Source organism: Saimiri boliviensis, chromosome 5 (genome assembly GCF_048565385.1).
Source record: "Saimiri boliviensis isolate mSaiBol1 chromosome 5, mSaiBol1.pri, whole genome shotgun sequence".
NCBI classification, from domain to species: domain Eukaryota; kingdom Metazoa; phylum Chordata; class Mammalia; order Primates; family Cebidae; genus Saimiri; species Saimiri boliviensis.
Window position 1 is genome coordinate 36,074,349 of NC_133453.1, and position 14,051 is coordinate 36,088,399.

Genomic DNA, 14,051 nt, shown 5'->3' on the forward strand with positions numbered 1-14,051 from the left:
CTGGTTCCCCAAATTTAAAAGGTTTTACATACTTGCCACTTATATTTATTCTCTAGTTCTCTGGGGAGGAATTCTTTTTATAAAAGTATCATAAGAATACACAGTAAATATATTCAGACCCAACTTTTCCCATGAATCATGATATCATGTACCATAAACCTCACTTGGGTTTCAGTGTATTCTAATATTTTTTAAACAGCATATTCTTAAGAAAAAAACTGTCTATCCTAGGAAGAATCCTATGGGACCCCACACACATTTTCTTTTATTAATAAATTAGTATACATTAATGTCCAATTAAAATATTTTAAAATTTAAATTACTCTAACCATCTAAATAGGGAAAATATTCCAATTTTGAACGAGACCACATATTTTGCATTTATTGTTAAAATATTCAGAATTATTTTTCACTTTCAGCTAACATAATAATAATATGTTAATAAAAGAGTCTATACTGGCACATAAAAAAGATCTTCAAGACGACACATGAAGAAAAACATGCACCTCAACAGGGTTGAGATACACACACACACACACACACACACACACACACACACACTCTCTCTCTCAATCAAAAGTATTTGCTTCATAGGTATACCATGCACTTTGAGTAGTAAATGACTGTCCTTGTCCTTAAGGAACTTTCAGTCTCCATGTAGAGAAATGTGCCCCATGAAAATATAACAGTAAACATCCTGAAGCATAATTTCAACTTTGGAGGAGGTCTAACATGGCTGGGTTTTAAAGGGTAGAAAAGGTCACTGGGAAAAAAGAATTAAGACATTCTAAATGAGATGGGATGAGATGTGTTACCAATGGAGTAGAGAAAGGAATAAGTCTCCTTTAGAGAACAAAGAAGTAAACTGCTGTTACTAAAGGAAAGAATTCTTACAAGAGGCATGAGAAGGGGAAGACTAGTTAAGGGTAGTGATCCACCAGTATACAGACATGAAACACTGGGCAATGGGCCTATGTCATCCTTACTATCAGGCTTCTATTTTTTTTCATGTTGTATCCTCAGGTTAGTGTCAGGAGGGACTAGTAATCAAGCCTGAGTTTTATACAAAGCACTGTGTATACAAACTTTTTCTGAGGAATATGTTCAGAAGAATTTGCAGTTCTTAATCCGAATAAATAAGCAATTGGTAGTTTCCTTTACAACAGTGGTGTCCAATCTTTTGGCTTCCCTGGGCCATACTAGAAGCCACACATAAAATATACTAACACTAACAATAGCTGATACGTTTTTTTAAAAAGTCACAAAAAAAACTCATGCTTTAAGAAAGTTTATGAATTTGTGTTGGGCCACACTCAAAGCCATCCTGTGTTGCATGTGACCCATAGGGTCACAGGTTGGACAAGTTTGCTTTATACCTTTCAAGCTATCTAAGGAGTCAAATTCGTAGAAAGATACTCAGTTCTATCATAGACATGTGTTTGAGGTCATATAAGGTATTAAAAAAATATGTTTATCAACAGTTTGAAGAGGAGGGATGAAGTCCAGAACAGACTCCCTAGAAGGCAATGGGGAGTTAGGATGCAATTATGCTGTATTAGAGACTGGGCTACTTATGGCAAAAAGAGGTTTAATTGACTCATAGTTCCACAGGCTGAGAAGGCAGAACTGGGGAGGCCTCAGGAAACTTACAATCATAGCAGAAGGTGAAGGGGAAACAGGCACCATCTTTACATGGTGGAGCTGTAGAGAGAGAGCAAAGAGGGAGGTGCCTAACACTTTCAAACAACCGGGTCTTGTGAGAACTCTATCACAAGAACTGCAAGGAGGGAGTCCACTCCACGATTCAATCACCTCCTACCAGGTCACTCCTTCAACACTGGAAATTACAATTTGACATGAAACTATGGTGGGAACACAGAATCAACCCGTATCACATGCCTTTCTCTAGAAGAATACTGGGATACCCATTTTGTCACACTAGGCACAACATATTTCTCACTCTCCAGATTAAAAGATGCATGTTTTGATAGGTACAACTTCATATAGATGTCCTGTGCCACCATGGACAGAAATCAGCTATGTCCCTAGCATCATGAAAAGATTCTAAACATTTTCTAAGTAATCTTCATGCTGCATTAGGAACCTTTCCTGCAATGATGTCCATTTAAATCACTAGGAAAAGGATACATCATTAAACTTTTATATATTGCTAATAACAACCCTCTGACCAATTTCCAGTGTAAAGAATGGCCTGGTAACTACCCAAGCTCAGTGCTGTCTGCTCTGCTGATACTCTAGTGACATAGCTTCTCTCCAGATCTGGCCCAATGGCTTCAGTCTGTGCTATTGTATCTGGGACTACATAGACTCTGTAGCAGAGATGAGTGCACCAATAGATAATTAAACAGAAACAGGCTTAGGTAGAATTCCATATAGCTTTTTCCATATAAAGTAGAAAGAATCAGAGAATCATATGGGCTGACCCCAATCCCACACACACAAGCTACTTCACCCTCATGTTTATGTTTGAATCAACTTAATTTCTAAATAAGGGAAAGTACATCCTGAAGCCTCTAGGCTATTTTTTTTTTTTGAGATACTTGATCAGTCCTTCTTCCTTTTCAGTATTTCTAAATAGAATAACGTTAGACTTTTTAAAAATATTCTTTTTGATTTAAAGTTTCCTTCTTCAGGTTCTACAAAGAGCTGCCATCTCTAAAAGGAGAATTTTATTAGACATCAGTTTTGTTTTGAAGTACAATAGACACTGATTTCTTAGAAATTCTAGCATTGGAAAAGTCATTGTGACAACTGGTACTAAGCACACTGATTTTCAGTATTCTAAATGCTGGAATAGTTCCCAAAGAATGGATTTTATTGCCATAATTACAAAGTAGTGACAATTACATATGAATGTATTGTTAAAACCAAGAATATAAATTACAACCATGGTGTGTCCAAACACAACTGCAGGCCTGACATACAGAGTAAATAGACACCCAAAGAAACTGGACTTCTCCAAGAAAGGACTACTCTAGGCATTATTACTACTTCATCTCCATTTTTAATTACAATAAGCATGAACAACTATAAATATAACACTAATTTAGGTGCAAAAGTTTTGTAAAAAGCAGCATAAAAAAAGACCAAGTGCTTTTCAACATAAGCATATTATCTCATGTAAACCCACCATTCCCTCACAGGATCCCTTCACCCAATCTAGACTCTTCTATTCATTATTCCCAAAACACACCTTACAAAGTTCTTCTTACATTCTCACTAAATTCTATGAGTCCTCAGAAGTTCCAATCAAATACCTGCTCATCCACATATGTTTATATTTTATATACTTATTATATATACATTTATATGTATTTACTCAGTATACATACACACATGCACACACACACATACTACCAAACCTTTCTAGTATTGGTTTCTCTGAGAGATAATAGGATGTATCCCTAAAAAAGTCGTTGACAGAATATTTATATAAATGTATATATACTATAGTAATATACTATGTAATATATACTATTTAACATATACTATTATGTAATATATAGTAAATATATATACACACATATATGTACAATAAATATGTGTGGTATTATGTATTATACAGTATATATATATATATATATATATATATATATATATATATATAATATGTATCTATCTAATACATATATATTTATAAATTTCCTCCCCTCTGCCCACAGGCAGGGTTCATGGCTCTTGCTCCATTAGTGACCCTACTGTACCTACACAGTGCCTCATGCTTTCTAGATACTCAACAAGTATTTACTGACTGCCAAAAATTTTTTTAAAAACACTCACATTTCTCTCAATGAGAGAGCTGGTTTATCAGTCAGGGAGCTGGCAAGAAGAGATGGCACACTCCAACTTGGTTATTGAAAGCAAGTTAATAAAGGACCTATTTACACCAAGTGTGGGCAAGGTTGATGAAATGGAAAAGGAACAGTGCAGTATCCCAGGTCTAGTCACAAGAAGTTATCACTCCCTCTGCCCCTGGCCTGAAGGGACAAGGAGAGGGAACGGCTCCCAGAATGCTGGAGAGGGTTCCTGACAGATGTGACCCTGGGTAAAGACACAGCAGCTAACCCTGCATGGAGGGAACCAGGACAATTGTTACTCTTGACTGCTCTCCACCTTTGCCCTATGTCCTCTTGCCAGGACACCTCTCATGAGCTGAACAGGACAGGAAGTTGGGGCAAGGAAACCTGCTGATGCCTCCGGGAGGTCCATCATCACCACCTATGTCTCTTCCTGGACATAGGTGGTGAAGAGAAATGAGTATGTTTTGCTTTTCTGAGACAGAGTCTCACTCTGTTGCACAGGTTGCAGTACAGTGGTATGATCACTGCTCATGACAGCCTCAACCTCTCAAACTCAGGTAATTCTCCCACATCAGCCTCCCAAATATGTGAGATGACAGGTATGCACCACAATATCCAGCTAATTTTTATATTATTTGTATAGATGACATCTCCCTATGTTGCCCAGGCTGGTCTTGAACTCCTGGGCTCAAGCAATCCACCTACCTCAGCCTCCCAAAGTGTTGAGATTAGAGGCATAAGCCACCATGCCCAGTGCCGAGTATATTTATAAGGACAAGTATAAGACACACAGCTCAGTGTGAGTTCATCTGCAGGCCCTGGATTCAGACAGCTTGTGTCCCTATGTCATATGCACCACTCAGGCATCATCGCAGAACCTTTCTAGTATTGTTTCTCTCTTTGATAAATAAAGGTAATAGGATGTATCTTTTCAAAAGTCATTAATAGATTTAATTACACAGTTGTCCCTAAATATCTGCAGGAGATTGGGCACCCCACCTGTATACTAAAATCCAGATGCTCAAGCCCCTGATAAAATGTGACATGGTATTTACATACAACTCACACACATCTTCCCCTATAGTTTTAAATCCTCTCTAGATTACTTATAATAAAAAATACAATTAACTTCTATGTAAATAGTTGTTATACTATATTGTTTATGGAATAATGACAAGATAAAAGTCTGTACTCTTCAGTACATACACAACCATCCATTTATTCCCCAAGTATTTCTGATCTGCAGTTGGTTGAATCCACAGATATGGAACCCATGGATACTGAGGGTCACCTGTGTACGTAGAACTATTTACCAGTGCCTGGTACAGATTAAGTACCTGAAAAAAGATAGTAATAGTTATTTTCATCCTTATAAAAATTAAACTTTCCTAGAAATTCTGTTCTAGAAATTCTCCTAGAAAATTTGATCTTATGTTCTGCACACCTTTCACTATAAATGCTTATACAAATTCGACTTGGATTATAAGATTATATTTGGAATGTTGTTTTTCAACTTCTACTCCAAAGAAAAAAGATTTTTGCTGTTCAGCTTCCCCAATCTCTGTGTCCTCCAGCTTTGTCCCTGAGTATTCCCTGCCCACTCTACTTGCCGTTCCCAGGGTACTGTAGGCACCAACTTGTCAGTGAGAGGGGGCTGGGATTGACTGAGATTTACAACTTACTGATCATAAAGCCAGCCTCAGTGGAGCTGAAAAAAAATGGCTCAAGGACATATAGTTAATAACACCCATATCATGGCTGGATACCTGGCCATGGAGGAATCTAAAGGCCTAAGAAACAAAGGCAGAATGGGTCCTAGAAATTAAAGGATAATGCTTTCAGCTTCAAAGGGTCTAAAGTTCTGCAAGACACTCTGTTACAAACTATATGCCATCATTTCCATCAGATTATAGGATATCATATGATAAAGCATTTAAAGCAACACATAAGAAACATGAGGTATAATTAATGCATAATCATTTGAAGTCCCCCTCCTCCCCAAAAAATCTTGGCATACTTACATATGGCATAGTTTAAAAAATAATGAAATGGTTTAACGTTACATTCAAGATGTCTATTTTTATCAGTACTCTATAAAATGCTCCATATAGTCTTGAATGGCTGAAAGCAATACCATTCTAAAGTCCAGTTTATTCTAAACAACAAAATTACACTTAGCTAAAGCGAATTTAAATATATAGTGATCAGTAATACACAATGTGTTAAAATCAATTCACCACATTGCAGTGCTAGATCACAATTCTCCAATTCTTTAACTGGACATGACCACATTCTTTCTCACACACACTGGCAAACCTAGTAACTATTACATAAAGTAGAAGACGCTATCTATGAAATCACTTCAATAAATTTGTGAGGTTGCCAAGCAATGCAGGTTCCTCAATGAATTTCTGGGGAAATGTAAACTTCAACTTTGATACATGCCTAATATTCAGTAGGTTCCTAACTATGAAACCTGGTTAAAACATCTTCGGTAAAGTACACAAGTCACAACCTATTCTTTATAAACCCAGAGACCATTTCTTGTTGCTTTTTTCATTTTTCTGTAAGAAAATGCATAGTTTGCTTGCTGAGGGCCTAATGTCATTGTTTTTAAAATCTAGTCACAGGTTGATTCCTTAACATTGGACACTGGAATTTTTGCAGCTTAGAGACAGTTTCCTACCAGGGATAATGCCCTAAGAAACTAGAAAATCCATTTCAGAATTAATCTGCCATCCTCACAACCACCACCTTTCTGTCGGGGTCTTCCACTGCCCCACCCCTCTTCCACATCTCTCTCATAGGCTGCACTGCAGTATAATGTGCGTTCTTCTCTCCAGAAGCCAATGTGCCTTCCAAAAGAGATACTGCTGTGAAACTAAAAAGACATACTAAAATCCCCAAGAAAGAAATGAGCATTGAGGTAGAGGGGGACACAGAAAAAAAAAGCTGTAACCAATTTGCTAAAGGTATCATCAACTATTACAACCCTTATAGAAGGCTATCCAGAAATGTAAATCAGGAATCATAAAAATACTATTACTTTAACCTAGTTATCTTATTTCTGGGATTTTAAAGAAATAAAATATGAAAATTATGTATACACAAAAATTTTCACCGTATTTCCAATAGTTAAAATGTTAGAATTTAGTAAATTTCTAATACAGGAACAGCTAAACATGTTATACATGTGTATCAGACTTGATGTATTCTTTAAATGAATGTGTACATGAAATCTAGAGGTATATTGAAACTGGAGGTATATTAAATCTGGAAGGAAATAAACTGTTAACAATAGGACAGGAGGGCAGTAACTGAAGACTTCATAAAAGCTTAACCAATATACCTCTCTTAGAAAGCTATTAGTATATGTACCATGTACTTAACATTAATCACATGAGTACTTTTACAGAGTATAAAGTATTGAAATTTATCTTTCAGTGTTAATGATAAATCCTTTGAAAGGATATGCAAAATGCTCCAGCTAGCCTCTTCAGTTTCTGAGGACATGAAGGTAAAAAACCAAAAATACACTCTAGATTAATTGTACAAAAATTATTCGGAATAAGACAAAAAGGGAATAAACATGTTAATAACAGTATGGAAGAATAAAGGGATCACATGTTTACTTTCCAACATTTTAGAATATGATTCTTTTATTTCATACTAGAAATATGTAAGAATAGCAATGATTTTAACTCCTTACAGGAACAAAATTGCTGGTGAATGAAAACAAGCAACATGAGTCTATATATGAAGATATTGTAAAGGGGGTTTAAAAGCCTAGGCTACAGTAAGGAATAATCTAAGGAAATAATCTAAAAGAGTAACTCTAAAGAAATAATCTAAAGGAATAATTCTATTTAGAATAATTCTATTTAGAATAATTCTAAATAATCAACCACTGTCAACTGCAATGTTTAGCTAAAATTGCTGGAAGGGGAAGGTAAGTTTCAGCAAAGTATCACTGGAATTGGGGAGAGATAGCATGGGGAAAAATACCAGATTAGGTGAAGGGGAGGAAGGCAGAAATCACACTGCCATGTGTGTACCTATGCAACTGTCTTGCATGTTCTTCAAATGTAACCCAAAACCTAAAATGCAATAAAAAAATATGTATATATAAACTCAAAAATTCAAAAAACAAAAGTTAGAAAGAAACCTAAGTATAAAAAAATCTAGGCTGGAATAATCTTAGCCTGTGACACCAAAGAAAAGGCTAAACTTGGGGGCATAGGAGCATAAGATAGCAGGAGGGTAACAAAAACAGTTCTCTTGAAGGCAGGACCAACGAAGCACCAGTCAACTTAGAAAGGACATACTGGCCACTTCTTCATAAGATGTCAGGTGGATAACATGGCACTAAGGTAGAAAAGGACTCTGTTCTTCAAGAATTTAAAAATAATAATTGCACACGCACACAGACACACACAGACACACACAGACACACACACACACACACACACACACACACACACACACACACAAATAACCTGGCCTTTAAAGTTTTAGTTCAGAGAGGCCTATGAACCAAATCAGGATCAAAAAGAGCCTGGGAAAACCAAGCACACAATACAGTTGTATCCAGCTAGGTAACTTGACCTGGACTTGTCTTTTGATTCCAGGTTATGAAGACAGCAATCTCAAGTTAGTTCCTACCAAAAAAAAGATTAGTTATGTATCTACCCAGAGGTCCAGCTCTAGGTCTACAGTACACCATGACACCAGATGAAGAAAAAAGGCATCATTAAAAACAAGGATTATGCTTTGATGAAAAAAATAATAAACCACTACTTTGATTCTCCTTTCTATACCTATTTTATAACATTACAAATTAATTTAAATTAAAATATTTAATTAATAATTAAGCCAAAGAGTGTTCACCTCAAGACAGGCTTACAAACATATACATTTAGCTATAGAGAAGAAGATCCATTAAAGAAGGTAATGAGGAAGGCTATCCTTGCAACTTAAGAAAAATACACCTTATAAGAGTAAACAAATCTTGAGGAAAAAGCTAATCAAAAGTATAGTGGTTCAAAGACTATCACATTATTTTTTAATAAGATGAGGAAATGATTTCTATTATGCTACATTAATAATTTACAAAGCATTTTCACACATATTACCTTCCATACAAATCTTGGGAAGTAGATTATTATTATCCCATTTTACAAGACAAGGAAATAAGTGACTCAGTTGGCAGAGCCAACCACATATCCCAGGACCTGTCTTTAACACGTCCCTACAGCGATAAGATATGTGGAGCACAGCCCAGGTTTCTGCCCACCATTCACGGTTAACTTGAACCTTCCTGTCAACATATGTAGCCTCAAAACTTGTGAAGCAGTGTTCTACCTCTCTTAAGAAAGAACAAGTAACATTTCCAAACAAATCATGTTAATTCTCGAGACCAATAGAAAATCAAGTAAAACCACATAATCCTAAATTTTGCCTGGAAATATCAATTCGAGACATACATATGAACTTTTCTTTTTTGCTGTGTTTCATTGAAAAGCCCTAGACACAATGGCCAACCCCGTAACAATGATAACTCCAAATATCCAAATCATGGTCCTCAAAATACCATTTCCCACTGTATGAAAGCAAAGCTCCATGGAGAATAAGTAGATCCTGGTCTGGGGTAAGAGAAGAATGAGTTGAGCCTAGAAGATTTTGTCACAGCAGAAAGCAAAGAAGCCATTAAAGACTGTTGAGACTGTCAACTTGAACAGGCTTCCACTGGCTAAAAAACTGGGAAATGTGAGCGAAGGAAATAATTGATAAGCCCACAAAATATGGTATATTCATGGGTCCTAACACTTTTTTTTGGAGGTGGAATCTCTCTCTGTCACACAGGCTGGAATGCAGTGGTGCCATCTTGGCTCACTGTAACTTCTGCCTTCCAGGTTCAAGAGATTCTCCTGCCTCAGCCTCCTGACTAGCTGGGACTACAGGCATGTATCACCACACCAAGCTAATAATTTTGTACTTTTAGTAGAGAAAGGGTTTCACCATGTTAGCCAGAATTGTCTCTTATCTCCTGACCTCTTGATCCACCTGCCTTGGCCTCCCAAAGTGATGGGATTACAGCTGTGAGCCACAACACCAGGTATTACTAATACTTTTTAAAAGGTGCTCAATAGTCACCTCTGAGGATTCTAGGAAATCAACCTGTATTTTTTTTGGGAAATCAGTAAAAAAGGGAAAGGATGAAATATTAAATTTGCCTTTGCTTTACAACCTATCTCGCATGGTAGGCAAATCATTGATAAAAATTTCTCTCTTCATAAAACTATTCTAGATAATGAAGAAAGAATGTTAGAATATTACTATTTTGTGAACCCCCCAATGAAATAATGGACCTAAGCAATGATCATCTGTGGCCACAAATACTGAAGAGGAAAATAACTATCTTATGCAATTCTTGATGGAGGTACATAAAAATGGCTATGAAATACTACCTCAAAAATACATTTAAGTTTCTAGATCTAAGTATTAATTAAAATAAATATGTAGAACAGAAAAACATGTTAAATAACACCATAGAATGCAACCAGCAAAATACAGATTCTGGAGAATGAGAGGACAAGTGGTCCTGTTTATTCAACAAATATATTGCAAAATCAAAAAGGAGGGGGAGGAAGGCTCATATAAATAAAAATTAAGAGACATGACTCGCCTGCATTGCATGGTCTTTGTTTAAATCTGAGACAAGAAAATTGAATATTCTTTTTTAAATAATGTTGATAATAGCTAACATTTGGAAGCAACCTAAGTATTCATTAACAGACGAATGGATAAAGCAAATGTGGTATATATACACAATGGAGTATTATTCAGCCATGAAAATATGAGATCCTGTCATCTACCACAACATGAATGGAATTGGACAGTATAATGTTAATTGAAATAAGCCAAGCACAGGAAGACAAATATCACATGTTCTCACTTATTGGTCAGATCTAAAAATCCAAAACAATTGAACTCATGGATACACAGAGTAGAAGGATGGTTACTAGAGACTGGTATTAGGTAATGGGGAGCTGGGGCAGGAGGGAGGTGGGAATGGTTAATAAGTACAAAAAAATAGAAAAAAAATGAATGAGGCTCACTGTTTTATGGCAAAATAGGGTTAACTACAGTCAATAATAACTACACATTTAAAAAATAAAGGGTGTAATTGTACTGTTTGCAACTCAATGTGTAAATGCCCAAGGGGATGCATACCTCATTCTTCATCATGTGCTTATTTCACATTATGTGCCTGTACCAAAACATTTCGTGTACTCCATAAATATACATACCTACTATGTACCCACAAACCTTTTAAAAAATAAAAGTTAAGTTTATAAATACATACATATTTTCAGAGAGAATCTTGCTCTGTCACCCAGGCTAGAGGGGAGTGGCAGGATCTTGACTCACTGCAACCTGTGCCTCCCAGGTTAAAGTGATTCTCCTGCCTCAGACTTACAAGTAGCTGGGACTACAGGTGTGCACCACTATGTCTGGCTAAACTTTGTATTTTTAGTAGAGAAAGGGTCTCACCATGTTGGCCAGACTAATCAAATTCCTGACCTCAGATGATACACTTGCCTCAGCCTCCCAAAGAGCTGGGATCACAGGTGTGAGCCACCTTGCCCAGCTAAATACGTTAAAAAGTAAAAAAAACAAAAAAAAAAATTAAAGAAAAAAGAGGCAATCAGTGAAATTTGAACATTATCCTATCAATAGGTGATAAATTGTTAACTGTTTTTAGATGTGAAAATATTATGCTATTTCTAGAAGAATATCTCCTTAGAGATACATACAGAAATATTTATGAATGAAATATGACATCTGAGGTTTGCTTCAAAATAATCCAGGGATGTTGTGGGGTACAGATTTCATATTCATAAAACAATCAAGGTCAGGAATTGATATTTTTGTAGTAGTATATTGAGTACACAGAGATGTTTTCCTCTTCTCTATTTTTCTGTATGTTTGACATTTACCATACTTATAAAATATACCCTCTTTGTTAAAAATTCCTCAAGCTAAGCAGTATAAAACTTCCCTAAAAATTCAAAATAGAACTTCCTTATGGTGTGGAAATCTCACTCCTAGGTATATCCAAAGAAAATCACATGAATATTTTGGAGATCTATCTAAACTCTCATGCTCAATGCAAAATTATTCACAATAGCCAAAATATAGAATCAGCCTAAGTATTCATCAGCAGATACATGAATAAAGAAAATGCGGGAGGAGGCCAAGCCAGTCGGTTCTAATTGCTGGGGGATGTGGCACTCATGAAGGGGAACAAAAGGTGCAGGTGAATACCAAAATATCCAGGGACTTGCGTTGGGACTGATTAGGGAAACACCTCAACCCACTGAGAATGAAAATCAGGGTCAGGTAATGACCCACTTGGGAATGACAAGGAGACAAGGGAACCCCCATACCCAGTCAATGGAAGCAGTGAGCAAATGTGCAACCCTGGGAAACCAAGCTTCTCCCACAGATCTTTGCAACCCTAGGAACAAGAGATCCCTTCATGAGCCCTGGCCACTAGTGCCTTGGGCCCATCACACAGGGTTGTGTGGAGTCCCCAGGTACTGGCAAAACCAAGCCAACTACAATATGGAGCAGACCCCGTGGCAAAGCACATCAGCCCTATAAAAGAGTGGGCAGACTGTTAAGAGAAAAACAAAACAACTACAATTAAAAATAAAACACAAATACCTCATCCAAAGGTCAGCAGCCTCAAAGATCAGAGGTAGATAAACTCACAAAGATGAGAAACAATCAGCATAAAAACGCTCAAAACTAAAAAAGCCAGAGTGTCCTGTATTAGTCTGTTCTCATCCTGCTGTAAAGAACTGCCCAAGACTGGGTAATTTTTTTTTCTTTTTTTAACTGAATTTTACGTTTTGGGGTACATGTGAAGAACATGCAAGATTGTTGCATAGGTACACACATGGCAGTGTGATTTGCTGCCTTTCTCCCCTTCACCTCTATCTGGCATTTCTCCCCATGCTATCTCTCCCCAGCTCCCCACCCCCACTGTCCCTCCCCTATTTCCCCCCCAACAGACCCCAGTGTGGAGTGCTCCCCTCCCTGTGTCCATGTGTTCTCATTGTTCAACACCTGCCTATGAGTGAGAACATGTGGTGTTTGATTTTCTGCTCCTGTCAGTTTGCTGAGAATGATGGTTTCCAGGTTCATCCATGTCCCTACAAAAGACACGAACTCATTGTTTTTGATGGCTGCGTAATAGTCCACGGTGTATATGTGCCACATTTTCCATGTCCAGTCTATCGTTGATGGGCATTTGGGTTGGTTCCAGGTCTTTGCTATTGTAAACAGTTCTGCAATGAACATTTGTGTGCATGCATCCTTATAGTAGAATGATTTATAATCCTTTGGATATATACCCAGTAATGGGATTGCTGGGTCAAATGGAATTTCTATTTCTAGGTCCTTAAGAAATTGCCACACTATCTTCCACAATGGTTGAACTAATTTACATTCCCACCAACAGTGTAAAAGTGTTCCTATTTCTCCACATCTTCTCCAGCATCTGTTGTCTCTAGATTTTTTAATGATCACCATTCGAACTGGTGTGAGATGGCATCTCAATGTAGTTGATTAGCATTTTGATTTGCATTTCTCTAATGACCAGTGATGATGAGCATTTTTTCATATGTTTGTTGGCCTCATCAATGTCTTCTTCTGTAAAATATCTGTTCATATCCTTTGCATAGGCAAGGACTTCTTGAGCAAAACACCAAAAGAATTAGCAACAAAAGCCCAAATAGACAAATGGGACCTAATCAAACTCCACAGCTTCTGCACAGCAAAAGAAACAGTCACTACAGTGAATCAGCAACTAATAGAATGGGAAAAAAATTTTGCACTCTACCCATCTGACAAAGGGCTGATATCCAGAATTTACAAAGAACTAAAAGAGATTTACAAGGAAAAAAAAAAAAAAAAAAAACAAGCCCATTCAAAAGTGGGTGAAGGATATGGACTGGGTAATTTATAAAGGAAAGAGGTTTGATTATTCTACATGGCTGAGGAGGCCTAAGGAAACTTATCATCATGGCAGAGGGCAAAACAGCAGCAAGGCATCTGACATGGTAGGAGCAGGAGAAAAGGAGAGTGAACAGGGAGGTGCCATTAAATGACCAGGTTTCATTCGTGACATCACGTGACTGTGAGAATAGTAACAAGGAGATG

General features: G+C 37.0%; 1 protein-coding gene across 5 annotated transcripts in view; it reads right to left on the bottom strand.

Moving 5' to 3' along the window:
- Positions 1-14,051, bottom strand: part of PARD3B (par-3 family cell polarity regulator beta) — a 1,103,682-nt gene that overhangs the window by 1,001,516 nt on the left and 88,115 nt on the right. The gene's annotated exons all lie outside the window — the stretch shown is intronic.